Here is a 13,898-nt window from a genome sequence, read left to right on the forward strand (position 1 = left end):
GTGTGTGTGTGTGTGTGTGTGTGTGTATTTTTACACTTACAGCACCAGGTCTTCCTAGGAAGTCTCCCATCCAAGTACTAACCAGGCATGTTCAGGGTAGCATGGCCATAGACTGTATCATATATTTTTAATCAATGTTCTGACAATGGATATTTAGATTTTTCCTATTATAGACAATATATCAGTGAATATGTTTATACATATATTTTTGGATATATTTCTAGGTATAGTCAAAGAGATGCACACTTTTCATTTTCATACAACGACAGAGTTCAACTCACACCTCCCAAGTTAATAGAAACGGTCAGGCTCATTCAGCCCTGCCAATCTGATTCGTGGAAGGTATTTTAATTTTCACAGCTTTCATTACTGGTAAAACAAGGAAAAGACAAAGAAGTGTTTAAAGTAACTCAATGCCTCAAGGAAATAGCAAAATTGACATTTTATAGCTAAATCACTGATACTGGGAAAGATTTCTCTCAAAGAAGCAAGGACAATAGTCATAGATAATACTGACAGTTACTGAAAATACTTGAAATCCAGGGACCTCTTGCTTTTATGCTAGAAATCATTATAATAGTGTGGGACACTGAAGGAAATATCAGACTGCTTATACTTGGCCTTTTGGGGTTTTTTTGTTGTTGTTCTTTGTAAATTTAATTTTATATTTCATAAATATTATAGAAGTATGCTATAAAATCCAACATACCATACACACTGTTATTCTTAAAAATATTGTCTCTGTATTACTAATTTTTTTCTCACACTGTTTTTTTTTTCCAAAAAAGGAGAAAAATGTATATTCAACAATGTCATTTTGTGACTTTGGAAACAAACAAAAAGGACACGCTTTTAAGCAAAACCTATATCTAGAAATTTATTTTAAGAATATTAGACAAAAATGCAAAAAATATATATATTAGGTGTTTATCGGAGCCTTGTTAATAATAACAAAATGTAAAAACAATATAAACATACGATAGTAGAGATTTTATTTAAAAAATTACAGAATAGGCAAATTCATAGAGATAGAAAGTAGACTAGATGTTGCCAGGAAATGTATCGAGGGAGAAATGGAAGGCAAATGGGTATGGGGTTCTTTTGGGAGTGACGAAATGTTCTACGTTTAGATTGTGGTGATAGTTGCATAATTCTGTGAATACATTAAAACCATTAAATTGTATGCTTTAAATGGGTGAATTTTATGGTATTAATTTATATCCCAATAAGTCTGTTTAAAATTTATGTAATCCATTAAATCATGGAGCACTCTGAAGCTAAATGATGATGTTAAAATTTTTTCATTTATATATACAAAGCTATTTATAATAATTGTTAAATTAAAAATCCAGTTTACCCTTATATGATACAATCGAAAGAACATGTGGTATATATATACAATAGAATATTACTCAGCCATAAGAAAAGATGAAATACGGCCATTTGTGACAACATGGATAGATCTTGAGATTATCAAAGTGAAATAAGTCAGACAGAAAAAGTTGAGAACTATATGATTTCATTCATATGTGGGATATAAAACTGAAAGCAACAAGTGAACAAGACAACTAGAGACTCATGGACACAGACAACAAACAGTTTAGTGGTTACCAGAGGGAAAGGGGTTGGAGGGAGGTAGACAACGGTAAAGAGGGTCAAATATACGGTGATGAAGGAAATTTAACTTTGGGTGGTGAACACACAAGGCAATCTAAATGTGACCTATTATTGAATCGTACATTGAAACCTATAATTTATTAACCAATGCCACCTCCAATAAATTTAATAAAATAAACATGAATTAAAAATAAATAAAATTGAAAACTGCAATTTACCCTTACTTGATGCTAATGATACCTGACCTGTGGTATGATTGTGAGGAGGATCAAGGAAATACACGTAGAGTGCTCAGTACTGGCAGAGTTCCGTCCCTACCCAAGCATGGTGCCTGGAGTTCAAGGCTTTCTGGGATGCCTCCCATTGGTCACTGATCAGTCAGAGGCAGGTGACAAGGCTGGGAAAAATCAGAGGACGCTCACAGACATTAGCCCATCAGCTTTCTTCGCCTCAGGGCAAATGCGTCAAAATCGCCTGCAACGCTCATTTAACCCATTTCCCATTTGCCTCGAGAGAATACTCGCAGGCTGTGCTTGTGGCTGCAGAGTTTACCCTGAGGTAACTCATGGATGACAGTCCTAAACTTACCCCCAAAGTTTGCCATACATCTCCCATGCTTTTCAGAGAATTACATCAAAACAAGACTGATGCATTAGGACAGCTCATTTGAACAGAAAACAGATGCCAAATGATATGGAAAAAAAAAAAAAAAGAATTGCAAAGGTGATGACTGTAGCCAGATTCTGTGGTGAACTTATGACACTAAAATGGTGTGACAAGAAGATGACAATGATGTCAACATTCCACAATGATATTGTGATTGAAGTAGATAGCAGAAATGGAAAGAAAACTAAGAAGCCATGTTCCATTGTGGATTATAATGAAAATATGGGAGCAGTGGACTCAGCTGATCAGATGCTCACTTCTTTTTTATTTATTTATTTTAATACTTTCAAGTATACAGTGCATTGGTTAGACATCTATATAATTCATAGAACAATCTCCCCCAATTGCTCCTTCCCTTCCCTGACCCTTCACCTAGCCAACATACTTATGCTAACTGCATTCCCTATGCTGTGCTCCCCATCCCCGTGACCATCCATCAGCTACTAATTTGTACTTCTTTAACCCTTCATCCTACTCTCACAGCCCCCAAACCCCCTTCCCCTGTCTGTCACCAAATATTTGCGAGTCTGTTTTTAATTAGTTTGTTCTTTTTATTCCTCAGATTCCACATATAAGTGAAATCATATAGTGTTTATCTTTCTCTATCTGACTTAAATACCTTCTAGGTCCATCAAAGCAATACCTTTTTCCATCCCTTCCTTTTAGTCTGTATGTGTCTTTTAATCTGAAGTGAGTTTTTTGTATTTTTTCTTCTTAAAGACATCCCTCTAACATTTCCTGTAATAGTGGCTTGGTGGTGATAAATTCCTTTAGCTTATTTTTGTCTGGGAAGCTCTTTATCTGCCCTTCAACTCTAAATGATAGCTTTGCTGTTTATAGATCTTGGGTCGTCATCTTGTCAAATATTTTTTGCCAAGCCCTTCTGTCCTGCAAAGTTTCTTTTGAGAAATCAGTTGCCAGTCTTATGGGTGTTCCCTAATAAGTAATTACCTGTTTTTCTCTTGTAGCTTTTAAGATTCTCTCTTTGCATTTAAGCTTTGGCATTTTAATTATGATGTGTCTTGGTGTGGGCCTCTTTGGATCTCTGATTTCTGGAATTCTCTGAGCTTCCTGGTGTTTTATGTCCATTTCTTTCTTTAGGTTAGGGAAGTTTTCCATCATTATTTCTTCAAATAGCTCAACATCTTGATTTTCTTCAGTTATGTCAATCAGACAGATATTTGGACCCTTAATAGTGTCCCATATACTCCTTAAATTATTTTTATAGTCTTGGCATCTTATCTCTTGCCATTATGATTGTGTCCTTGGCTTTCCTGTCCTCTAGATAGGGCATTTGATATCTTTTTTATTCACTTTGTTTATTTCTTTATTTCATTTAATATACTTCTCATCTCAGATAAGTGTTCTTCATTTCAGACTGGTTCCCTTTTATAATTTCCATTTTCATTTTTATGTTTTTTTTATCTCTTTGTTGAAGTTCTCACTGAATTCATCTGCACTTCCCTTAAGTTCATTGAGCATTTTTATAACCAGTGTTTTGAACTCTGTATCTGTTAGATACTCAACTCCATTATATCTGGATCTCTGTTCTGTTTTCTCATATGGTTTCTGATTCTTTGTCTTCCCATTCTGGCTGCCTTTCCGTGTCTGCTTCTATGTACTAAGCAAAGCTCCTAAGTCTCATGGTCTTATTAGTGTGGATTTGTGAGGTAGGTGTCCAGTTGCACAGTTCTGAGAGGGGTTCAGCTGCAGGCCAAACTTAGCACAAGACTCTACCCCTCTGGGGCCACCTGTTAAGATTCAGCAAGCAATCCACAGATGCTGTGCTTATAAGGCCATACTAGAAACCAAGGCTAGCTTAAAAGGCTACACTAGAAACCGAGGCCAGCTGCCTCCAGTGTGAGTCTAGGTGCTGCTGCTCAGCAAGGAGCACCTGACTTGCTGAGGATATACCTGGATGTGGCTTGGGTTCAGTAGCGAGTTGGGGGAGGTGGGCTTTCAGGGAATCCTCTGGGCTGAATGACCTCTGTTATCCAGTTCGTTGATGTCACGGCTATGGGGATGCTGTGTCCGGCGCACTGGTGGTGGGAGGGCTCAACAGGGAACAACGGATACCGCCTACACTTCTGTACAAGGAGAGCCTCGCCTTGGTCCTCACATCTACACTGTCTCCCTGTAAGTCCTCGGTGCCCCCTGTGTACAGCCAAATGGGCACTGGTGCTCAGAACAAGCAGGTCCATCACTGTGAAAATCCGCTCATGGATGCAGCCCCTTTTAGAGGCTTCTGCTGCTGCTGTTGCCACAGCCTCCATCCCACTCAGCCATTTGAGACCTGGCAGCCCCGTGTCCTCGCCCTGTCCCACCTTCTGCTATCACACAGTAATTTCTTGTATGTCTCCCTATATGTAGGGCTTGTTCATCTAGATCCCAGGTGATTTTTCATTGCTGCTGCTCCTTGTTTCCATCACAACTTTGATTTGATCACCAGAGGAATGAACAGAGCCTCTATCATCTACACCATTTTTCCAGTCTCCCAGATGCTCACTTCTAATCCAACTGAGCGCAAAAGGCACAAGTTTTGGTATAAAAATTTTTTTTGCCACCTTCTAAATGTTATAGTGCTGAACTCCTACATCCTGTTCAGGAAGGACAATTTTGAGCACATGATCAGCTATGTAAACTTTAGACTGGCGTTGATTGAAAGAATGCTGGAAAAGAATCACAAGCCAGGGCAGCAATATCTTCAAGGTCATTTGTGCTGAGGATGTCACACTTCTTCATCTGTCAGGAAGACATTTCCCCAAGAGCATACCACCAACATTGGGCAAACAGAATCCAATTGGTTGCTGCAAAGTTTGCTGTTCACACAACGACAAGGATGGGAAGAGGATCCAGAGAGAAACACAATACTTTTGTGCGGAATGTGCTATTATACTTTGTGTTGTTCCGTGCTTTGAAATTTACCATACGAAAAAAAATATTAAATAGTGATCATCATATATACACATTTCTGTTACATTAGAATTAGAGACAAGTTCTGTTTAGAATAACTCCAAGAATGGTTTTTACATTTTATTTTCACATGAAACCAGTCATATTTGTTTCAGCCTCAAAGAGAATGTTTATATAAAATTAAATTAATGCTGGCAACAAGCTGCACTTTTTTTCTAAATGGGAAATGGGTTAAAAAAAAAAGATACTCAGGTCCCCTTTATTGAGATGATTTGGTAGCTCTATTCTGAGAACGAAGTCTTTTTTAGCAATCACCTGGAGATTCTGATTCCATACCCTGGGAAACACTGCCCTGAGCCTGTAAGAGTCCGTGGATTCTGAACATCTGTGTAGTCATATGGCCTTTCCGCAGTGTGGCTGGGCAGAAAGGGGAGAGAATGTGAGGGCAATGAGAGAAAGGGCTCCACACTGGTGTTGGAAAACCAGCCTTTTGTACCTCCTGTGTTGCCCCCTAGCTGCGTGGCCTTGACGGGGACAGCCAACTTCTCAGCCTCCTCATCTCGCCCTTTCTTGCAAGTTTGAGAATTACACGCAGCAGGTGTGCGACAGCACTTCGAAAACTGTAGAGCACTAAAAAGATTGCAGGGATTTTTAATTACCTTTAAATATTAAAGGGTTAGAGTGTATGAAGACCTTCCAAAGTTTTTGAGTGTGTGTGAGAGAGAGAGGAAATGGAGAAAAGAGAAGGTAAGATAGAGAGAATGAGAACCAGACTGAGATGTCCAGAACTTACTCACTGTTCTGTGCGAGTTTCAGAGTTCACTAGTTCTGCTGCCTCCACTTTTCTCCTGCATTCGATGAAAAATCACAGTCAGAACATAAACAACTCTAAGTGAGGTTGTGAGACTCGGCGCTGGAACAGGGTAAGGATGAAAATCAGGGTAACTGGTACCTGGGTTTTTGGCCCCTGAAATAAAGGAGGCAGAACCTAAGGCTGTAGGTGCCCCAGCAAGGCTGGGGGACCTGAGAGCTAATGCCTGAGCCTCATGTTCAGGGAGGAAGTGGCTGAGCCAGGAATGTCAGGCATATTTATCAGTTTTGGGGAGGCCTCAGGGAAGCAATCCCAAGGCAGTTTCTTCAGACAAACATGGGTAATTACTCCAAAGAGCAAAGGTGTTGGGAAATAATAGATTTTCCTTTACTCTCTTCCTTCCTTTGTCATCCCTATTTTCCTCCAGCCTTCCTTCTCCCTATTTTAGGTGGATAAAATGGGCTTGGATTTCCCGCACCTTAGATCACTCAGCCCATCCTCTCTCTGTCCAAACTCCTAACACTATAACTCAGACCTGAAAGGATTTTAGTTTCAAACAAGTCTATCTCCCTCCTCCATACAATCGCTATAAAGGAAATGGATTTCTAGCAACCCTATCCAAATAAACACCTTGTCTTGTCTTTATATCTCTTCTTTGATGGGGACCTCACTACCTTAAAACAAATTTCAAGCAAAGTGCCTCTAGTCTCATAATCGATAGCTATAAAACAACATCTCAGTTTTGCATCCTTAATTAGTGCACATAATGCCACAGACACACTGCTGGAGGAGAGTATGAATGAGTTCAGGGTTGCTCCTGTTTCCGCTACCAAATGGGCAATGATTAATCCATTGAATTGTTCCAGGCCTCAATTTCCCTACTTTTCAAATCTAACAGTGACAAACTCTCCACTGGTCAAGTTATGAGGTGGTCACAGTTGTCTCAATGCTACTACCCAGCCACCCCACAAGGTGAATTTGTATAATTGGCCTCTCTTCTGCTGGAGAAGTCCTTACACTCGGTCATTACAACCTGAACCCCCTTCTGGGAGTGGCCTGGACTTCCAACACTTCTCACCAAAACAATTTCAGTTTTACTTGTGTCCAGAGGTTTAGCTTCCTTCCTTCTTTTCTTGCTTTATTCATGTATTATTTATCGATGCCAGCCATTGGGCTAGGGGCTGGGAATACCACCATGAACACGATGGACATGATTGCCTCTCCTCACAGAGCTTATAGACCAGTATAAGAGAGATCTACTAAAAGCAAATAGGGGAAAAAATAATCATAGACTGATGAATGCCCCAAAGAAATAGCAATCTAAATGGAGAGTAATGGTAGGGAGGAGCAGGCAACTTCTTAGATTTCTTGGTCATGGAAAGTGTTTCTGAGAGGTATTTAAGCTGAGACCAGACAGCTGAGAAGGTGTCAGCTACTCAGAAAGTTGGGAAAAGAGCTTTCCAAACAGATGGAACAGCATCTGCAAAGGTACAAAACTGTGTGTTCAAGGACTGAAAGAAAGTCTGTGCTGGTGTTTTGTGAGCGAGGTGGTGAGAGACACCAGTTGGGGATGGGAGGTACATAGGGGCAGATTAAGTCAGTGAGTCATTCTGGTTTTTTGTTGTTGTTGTTGTTGTTTGTTTGTTTTTTATTCTAACTACAATAAGAAGTCATTAAAGCATTTTAAGCAGGTGGTATGGGATGGTTCCATTTAGGTTGAATAGATTGTTCTCCATGAGGAGAACGGGTTAGAGAGAGGACAGGAGGAGAATCAGAGAGAGCAGTGGCCCAGCAGGTGGGGAGGGCAGCCTGAACTAGGGTGAGAGCAGGAAAGAGAGGAGAAGAAATGATCTAACTACACTTGGAGGAAATCACAAAGCTTCAGTGCTAGATTGGATCCTAGAGATACGAGAAAGAGTAAAATCAAGGATGCTTTTCTCCATATCTGACTTGGAGAACTCGAGGAAGGTGCATAATGGATTAATATGTGGAGGAGTTTGAGCTCTTGAGAGGTGAGCAGGGAGGTGGCACAAAGGTATTTAGATTTATAAGAGGTCTTGGATGGTGTTATACATTTGGAAGAGGAGAAATTACTGAGAATAGAATCCAAATTGAGTAGCACAGGGAAAAGGAGACAAAGACAAGACACTGTACAGGGAAAACTGGGGAAGGGAAACGGAATCAACAGCTATCAGAAAATGTTACCATATTTCGAACACTTCAACAAAACAACAAAGTAAGGAGCTCTTAACCTGTGAAGTTAAGGAAACTATTCGTAACCACATCTTTCTCCTAAAATTTCAGGAGAAATCATTTCACTTAGAGATGAGCAATAGAGGGGTGGCTCCATAGTGTAGTGGTTAGCACGTCTGCTTTACATGCAGAAGGTCCTGGGCTCGTGACCCAGGTGGAGCCGTGGACCAAGGGTGCGCCAAGCCCCCCAGAATGCGAGTGTGTGAGTGTGCATGGGGGCCCCAGGCCCCAGGTGCATGCTTCAAGCACGTGGGAGGAGATGCCTCACCTTCAGAGATCCAGCTCTTAAGAAGAAATGGCAACATCTATAGGGTGGGGGGCGGAAAGAGGGGGAAAACAAAAAAAACAGATGATCGATAGAAAAAGATTGAGTACTAGCAAGAGCGTGAAGGAGGGGCACTCGTAAATTTTAGGGAAATTTTGTTTAGGACGAGCTTATTAGAGAAAAATTTAGAGCATCTAAAAAATTAACGCATTCATTCTTTTTGAGACAATTCTATCTTTTGAATTTACTTTATAGGAATTCAAGCAACAGTGAAAAGAATAAAAAGATATGAGTACTAGTATTTATGACAACTTTATAATCATAAAAAAATTGGAATTACCCCCAACATCTATCACTACGTTACTGTGCATATATACAATGAAATACTATTCAGTTGTAAAAAAGTGATATTGTCTTAAGGCAGATATAAAGTTTTTCTGTGATGAAGTTTTAAATAAAAAATACAAGATTGTGTAATCTTATTTTTTAAAGTACATATATGTGTTTTCATCTATTATCAGAAAAATGTATATGTAACAAACCATTGAGATAAGGTATTTTATTATTTAAAAATCAAGATATTAAAAAATCTACTGTTCATATAATTCGATTCTCTAATTCCATTCCTAGAGATACATGTCCTAACAAACCATTCAAAATGGAATGAGCTTTATAAACAAAGATATCCAAAACAATATTATTTATAATTTAAAATGTAAACAGAGTCTAAATGCCCATCAATTAAGAAATGTTTAAGTGTCTACAGCCATGCTACCCTGAACATGTCCGATCTCGTGATCTCGGAAGCTAAGCAGGGTTGGGCCTGGTTAGTATTGGATGGGAGACCACCTAGGAAGACCAGGAGCATTAGATATTAAAAAATAAAATAAATAAAATAATATAAAAAAGGAATGTGAAAAAAAAGAAATGCTTAAGCATATGATGGTACCTGGAAATAGGTGAAATATTATGCAACATGTTCGTGGGCATGGAACATCTCTTATGAGATAATGACAATAAAAAGAAAACTATTTCCACATGCACAGAAAAATATTAGAAGTAAATATACCAATATATTGTATTATCTCTGGATGATGGGATTAGAGGTGATTTTTACTTATATCTGTTTCTCACTGAACTGAGATCTAGGGCTTTTTCTGGGTAACACTCACGCTTCTCAATGTCCCAAGGGTCCAGTCCAGGACTTGAGGCCCAGAAGACATGACTAGTGTTTGCCTATTGGGAGATTATGTGATTAAGGCTCCAGAAAGTTTTTACTTTCCCCATGCTCTTCGGCTCAGATGTCAACCACTAAGAAACTATTACTGCCCAAGGGAACTTCCTTAGTAAGTAAATTTTAGTTTTGGATTTTCTTGGACAGTGTCTGAGCAGATGGCCCTGGAATCCCCTCAGAGTAGCACATCATTAGACAAAACCAATACACAGTTCTCTTGAAACATGCTTTCTGGCCATCAAGACCTTACATCTCTCAAGGCTAGAGAGAGAAGCAAAGGAGTCACTTCGGCAAACTCTTGGAACATTAATTGGCAAATACATTTGCAGAGCACAGCCTGTACTTCTACAGGCATTTGAAGGAAAATGTCAAGGAGAATCTCAAGGCCCTTGCCCTCAATCAAGGAATCAAGCATTTGATTTTAATCCACAGACTTTTATTGATACCTAATGACATCAATACCTGCCCTGAGCACCAAGGCACAGAGCTATCAAACATGGTAGAAGCTCGATTTCTAGGTCTCCTGGGACCAGGACATAACTTGTGCAAAGGAGAAACAGCAAAATGTCACAGCCTCGATTCTCTTAGATCCCAGAGACAAGACCCAACTCCATAGAGGCCACCCGCCCCCCACCCCAGGAAATGAGGAGTTGAGCTAAGATGTTGCATCAGGAGCATCCCACCAGGATTAGGCATCAGATCATCTCAGTGTGTGCCCATCTGTTTCCTCACTAATGACACTCCAGGGAGGTTCTGCTTCCTCTAGCCTTCAGGTTCCTTAACTCAGAAGCTGAATTAATCACTAGGGAAAGTCTCTGCCACCCAGTTAAGCACACTTAATGAGTGAAATTTGGATTATTTGGAATGTCTGTAAGAGAATCTGTTCCCCATCCCAGACAGGGATCTGCACAAGAAGAGTGGGGAGGTGGGTGGTTGCTGTCATTTTGATTTTTGCATTCTTGGGTGCAGAATTGAGTAAATCAAATGCTTCAGTTCATAATACGTTATCAACACCATTTCTTGCAAGGCATCTCCTGGTTTTATTGCCCTTTATTAGCTCCAATCTCCGTTCCCTTCATTTCCTTCCACTTGGTAGCCACTTCAACATATGCATATGTCCTTGAAGAATCCATGTCTTTGTATGTCTGTGTGTTTTATAAACATAAATGGTATTGTGCTACGGATCCCATTGTGTTTCTTACTTTTTGCATTAACACTAATTTTTACCATCCGTTCTCCTTTTAATATAGAAACCTAACCCTCTGATTATCTTTTTACAACCCATTCTCTACACACAACCAGATTAATTTTCTTAAAGTCTAAATCGAACCCTATCACCTTCCTGCTTAAAGGAGTTCAAGAACTCCCTATTACAATCAGAAAAAAATGAAAAACAGCCTCTGGGTTCTACCTGGTCTATATATCAACAACCTCAGCAAGTATCATTCTCTTTCTTTTGTTCCCAAAACTTAAGCCATATTGGCTTGCTTTCAGTTTGTTGAATTCACAAAGCTCTTTTATCTCAGGGCCTTTGCCTCATCTTTTTCCCCTTTCTAGAAGCTCTTCCCTCAATTCTTAAAATGGCTTTTTCTTTCTCAAACTTCAAGCCTTGGCTTACCTGTGCAAACTGGTACAACCATTTTGGAGAGAATTTGGCAATGTTAGTCATCTGGGTCAGGTTCCCTTGGAGCAGAGTGATTCGTGGGAATTACAAAAGTGCTTTAGTGAAGGAGTATCCTCAGAAGAAGATAGAGGTAAGCAGGGATGTGGAATCACCATGTTACCTTCACTCAGCCTGGTCTGGAGAGGAGCTCTGAAACATAAATTGCATCCATCGAATCAGTCCCATTTGGAGATAAGAAGCCAGTTTTGTCTTTCCAGTGTCAGTCAGTTATTGGCTACTGATTGCCCCCGTACTTCCTGGGTCAGCTGAGCCTGGATGCTTAACTTTTCTGGCCACAGAAGGAGAAGTTGTGGGCCATTAGCAGCCAAGATGTACAGCAGCTAGGTGGTGGAGATGAGTGAACCAGCCAATGAAAGGTACCAATAGAACCCACTAATAAAACTTAAGGTGTGCATGACCTTCCTCCCAGCACTTCATTCTTAGCAGTACACTCTAAGGAAACCTTGATTCATGTGCCCAAATAGTTGTGTACAGGAAAGTTTATTTCAGTACTTTTTATAATAGCGAACAACTAGAAATAACCTAAATGCCTTTCAACAGGAGGAGATAAATAAATTATAGTATATACCTCTTATAGCAGCAGAAATAATGAACTTGAGTATGTGTATCAACATGGACAAATCTCAAAACATGATTTGAGTAAAAAAAGCAAGTTTCAGAATACATACTGTATGATGCTATTGAAATAAAATTTTAAAATATGCAAAACAATACTAAATATTTTCACGGAGGCACAACTTTTGAGTAAAATTATAAAAACAAACATAAGAATGACAAACACGAATTCAATGATAAACATTACTTTTGGGGAAGGAAACACTGGGATGGAATTAGGAGTTCAAAATTTCTCTCAACTGTAACTCTAATGTTTTATTTAAATACAAACACACATATACAATGGCAACATTTTAAGATTACTACATGAGTGATTATTTTTTATTCTATATACTAGACTGTGTATTTGTAATATTCATACTTTTAAAAATTACAGAAAATATCTATCTGTGTGACTATATAGAATGATGTTTCTTTTAACTAATAGTCCACTGTATGTGTTCACCAGATTTTATTCATCCATTTCTCCAAGTGATGAACACCTAACCTCACACTACCACAAACGACTCTGTGATGAGCCTGAGCATGTCTATGGACCTTAATTCATTTTATCTGAGGTATATGCCCAGAGTCTAGGTAACAGGAGATGTTTGATTGATGATTGATAGATAGATAGATAGATAGATAGATAGATAGATAGATAGATACATACATACATAGATAGATAGATAGAAAGATAGATAAAGATAGATAGATGGATGAATGGATATATATACATATATGTGTAAGTGTATATATCCCAATATGGGCAATCAGGAGAACAATTTATTAGTACTTAGCAAATTATATATGTATAATCAAATATATGTATGTAAATATATTTAATTTTAATTTTTCTAAATACTGATAGGTTGTTTTCCTGATTGCCTGTAATAGTTTACACTCCCTTCATTGTACATGATTTTTCCATTTTCCCATATCCTCACCAACAGTCGATATCACCTGATTAGTGTAAAGATCATCTCATTATTTTTATGATTATAAATGAGATTTAACATCTCTCCATATCTTGTTAACAACTTGGGTTTCCCTTTATGAAATTCCCTTTTCATATACTTTACCCATTTGGGGAGGGGGAGATTTTCTTCCTATCTTTATTTGACAGAAGTTTCTTACAAATTCTAGATTTTTTTAGTTAAAAATTATTGGATAGACATTGATTAAGAAATGGAAAAAAAATTCTTTTTGTAATTGCAACAAAAAGAAAAACATACCTAGGAATAAACCTAATGAAACATGTGAAAGATTTATATACACTAAAAACTATAAGACATTATTAGAAGAAATTGAAGAAGATGCAAAGAAATGAAAAGATATTCCATGCCCTTGGATTGGAAGAATCAACATAGTTTAAATGACCTTATTACCTAAAGTATTATACAGATTTATTGTGATTCCCATCAAAATCCCAATGGCACTTTTTAGAGAAATAGAACAAAAAATCATCAGATTTGTGTGGAAGCACAAAAGACTCTCAAGAGCAAAAGCAATCCTGAGAAAAAAGAACAAGGCTGGAAGCATCACTCTGCCAGACTTCAAATTGTACTACAAAGAGACAATAATCAAAATGGCATGGTATTAGCAGCAAAACAGACACATAGACCAAAGGAACAGAATTGAGGGTCCAGAAGTAAACCTGCACATATATGGACAAATTCTAGATACTAATTTCTTGTTGGTTTTAAGATATAGTTAGTTGGTTTTAAGATAAATATTCTATGATCGTTTGTGTAGAGGTTTTTTTGAGTGAACGTAAGTTTTTAATTCTCTGGGATAAATGCCCATAAGTGCAATTGCTGAGTCATATAGTAGCGGCATGTGTAGTTTTATAAGGAATGAC

The 13,898-nt window shown here is 38.4% G+C and overlaps 1 pseudogene; it reads left to right on the forward strand.

Annotated features, from left to right (window-relative positions):
* The first annotated feature begins 9,283 nt into the window (after positions 1–9,283).
* On the forward strand, positions 9,284–9,399 carry LOC118604256 (annotated as a pseudogene).
* Positions 9,400–13,898: the final 4,499 nt, after the last annotated feature.

The sequence above is a fragment of the Rousettus aegyptiacus genome, unplaced genomic scaffold (assembly GCF_014176215.1).
Source record: "Rousettus aegyptiacus isolate mRouAeg1 unplaced genomic scaffold, mRouAeg1.p scaffold_m13_p_6, whole genome shotgun sequence".
NCBI classification, from domain to species: domain Eukaryota; kingdom Metazoa; phylum Chordata; class Mammalia; order Chiroptera; family Pteropodidae; genus Rousettus; species Rousettus aegyptiacus.